Here is a 2,859-nt window from a genome sequence, read left to right as displayed (position 1 = left end):
GTCAGGCAACCCTAGGGCGGGGGCTGACAGCAGGGCCGTTTTAATAGTCTTGAAAGCGGTCTCCATCCGCTCTGTCCAACTGAAAGGGGTGGTACTTTTTGTGGCTTCGTATAAGGGTTTAGCCAGTTCCGCATAATTTGGGATCCAAAGATGGCAGAACCCAGAGGACCCCAAAAATTCTCTCACCCTTCGAGGTGAATCTGGGGTAGGGATTTTGAGTACCATCTCCTTTCGTGCCTCTGACAGCCATCTCTGTCCTTCCTTTAATACATACCCTAAGTAGGTGACCTCTGGTTGGCATATCTGAGTCTTTTTGGCTGAGGCTCAGTACCCTAATTTTCCAAGGGTCTGCAATAGTTCTTGGGTACCCATAAGGCAAGTCTGTTGGTCCTTTGCTGCAATTAAGAGGTCATCTACATACTGTAACAAGGTTAGTTTGGGGTGTTGTTGTCTGAGCTCACCCAGATCCTCATGGAGGGCCTCATCGAAGATGGTGGGAGAATTCTTATATTCCTGTGGCAGCTGGGTCCAGGTCAGCTGGCCGTTGATTCCTTCTTCCGGGTCAGACCATCCAAAAGCAAAAAAAAAAAAAAAAAGGTCCTGGCTCTTGGACGCCAGGGGAAGGCTGAAGAAAGCGTCCTTTAAATCTAAGACCGTAAACCAGTGATGGTCTTGTGGGAGAGAGCTCAAGAGGTTGTATGGGTTCGGCACAGTAGGGTGAATATCTAAAACTCAGTGGTTGACTTCTCGTAAATCCTGCACTGGCCGCTAGTCACAAGAATTTGGTTTTTTGACAGAGAGCAAGGGGGTGTTCCAGGCCGACTGGCAGGGTCTCAAGATTTTCTGGGCTAGGAGCCTGCGGGTGTGGGTGGTGATCCCCTGTCAGACATCCAGGGTCATGGGGTATTGTCGGACCCAGACGAGGTCGGCCCCTGGCTTGAGATCTACATATACAGGAGAGCAATGTCTGGCAAAACCGGTTCCCCCTGTCTTGGCCCGTGCCTTGGGGAATTCATCTAGCCATCTTTGAATGTCTACCAGGGGCAGTATAGGTTTCTGGTGCAACCGATTTTCATCTTCTAATTGAATGGTCAGTACTTGGATCGGTCTGCCCGCCTGGTCGAATATTTTAGTTTCCCCCGGGAGGAAATGAATCTGGGCCCCCATTTTGGTCAACAGGTCTCTTCCCAACAGCGGGAAGGGGCATTCTGGAATGACCATGAAAGAGTGGGATACCCAGCCTGCACCCAAGTCCACTGATCTTCGGGTTGTCCATTGGTATTGTTTCATTCCAGTAGCCCCCTGCACCCAAGAGGTCTTTCCGGCCAGTTTTCCCTGGGGCTCTAGCAAAACCGAATATTGAGCCCCTGTATCGACAAGGAAGTCAGTTGGGGTCCCCTCCACTCTTAGGGTTATCCTGGGTTCGGGGAGGGGTGCTGAACCCCATCCTCCCTAATCGCTCAGTTCTTTGACGGCCAGGATGGGGGTCTTTTGTCGTCCCTTCTTTTTCTTAGGGCATCCCTTGGCCCAATGTCCTTCCTCTTTACAATATGCACATTGGTTCTTTCCTAATGTTGGTCACGTACGGGGATGGCCTTTACCTTCAGCCGCCAGGTGGTGCAACTGGCGCTCCCTCTCTCTCGAGTCAGGAACTGTTGCAGCCAGCAGGATGTGTGCCATGTTACGGGTTTGGTGATCTGCCGCTTTGGCTTGCTTTTCCTTGGGGGTTTCTCGGGTGTTGTAGACTCTTTCTGCTACTGTTATTAAATCCTGGATACTCTTTTCACCCAGGCGTTCAAGTTTTTGTAACTTCTTCCTAATGTCGGGAGCTGCCTGGTTGACAACATGCATTATCAAAGCAGCCTGAGTGCCTTCTGCTTCTGGATCCATGGGGGTGTATTGTCTAAAGGACTCCATCAGCCTCTCCAGGAAGGCTGCTGGACTCTCGGTGGGGCCCTGCTGAACATCTCCCACTCTAGCTAGGTTAGTAGGTTTCCTTGCAGCTGCCTTAAGCTCCCCCAAAGAGAGTCTGGCGGTAGACCCAGAGCCTCTCCTTACCTTGTGCCGTATTGTAATCCCAGTCAGGTCGCGATAAAGGAAAAGAGGTGTTAATTTCAGCTATATTAGTGGTGGGTTCTCCATTTGCCCCTGGGACCCTTTTATGGGCCTCATACTATATTCTTTCTCTCTCTTCTATGGTGAAGAGAATCTGGAGCAGAGCAGCTCTTGGCAGTCGTCCCAGGTGGGCTGATGAGTAAAAAGCAGTTTCTAGAAGATTGGTTAAATCTCTAGGGTTGTCAGAGAACTTAGCATTTTGGGATCTCCAGTTATATAGGTCACTAGTAGAAAAGAGCCAATATTGATGAGGTTGGTTTCCTTCCTCATCGGGGGGATCAGACACTCATAAGGGGAGGGCAACGGTTGAGTCTGCCGGCCCCTCCGGGGACCTAGCTCGCTGATGGCGAGTATTTTGTGCGGCGCCCCCACCCTGTGTTTCATCCCTGGGTGAAGGGATGACGGGGGCTGGTGGTGGTTCGGGGGATTGGTAAGGGGGAGGAAAGAGAAGTTCTTCTTCTGTTCTCTCCTGCAAGATAGGGTATAGCAGCACTGTTAGTTCAGGCTCCTTGGGATTCTTCAGGTTCTTTCCTACACGTGTCACCAACACCTGAGTGGTAGAAAATCCCTGTTGAGGCAAAAAAGGTTATACCCAAGGAGGGGGGCGCAATATGATATTTTCCCATACTATGATATAGGGAACTTGGTCAGGGTGTCTGATCCGTGGTCAGAAGATGATATCCCAGACTCAGTGTACAGTTTTCAAGTCAAAGGTGCCTTCTGAGGGCCAGCCTACATGGAAAG

General features: G+C 50.6%; 1 pseudogene; it reads right to left on the bottom strand.

Moving 5' to 3' along the window:
• Nucleotides 1-324: 324 nt before the first annotated feature.
• Nucleotides 325-1,890, bottom strand: LOC128064052 (uncharacterized; annotated as a pseudogene).
• Between the last annotated feature and the right edge of the window lie 969 nt (nt 1,891-2,859).

Source organism: Budorcas taxicolor, chromosome 18 (genome assembly GCF_023091745.1).
Source record: "Budorcas taxicolor isolate Tak-1 chromosome 18, Takin1.1, whole genome shotgun sequence".
Taxonomy (NCBI): Eukaryota; Metazoa; Chordata; class Mammalia; order Artiodactyla; family Bovidae; genus Budorcas; species Budorcas taxicolor.
This window is presented reverse-complemented; position numbering and strand designations above follow the sequence as displayed.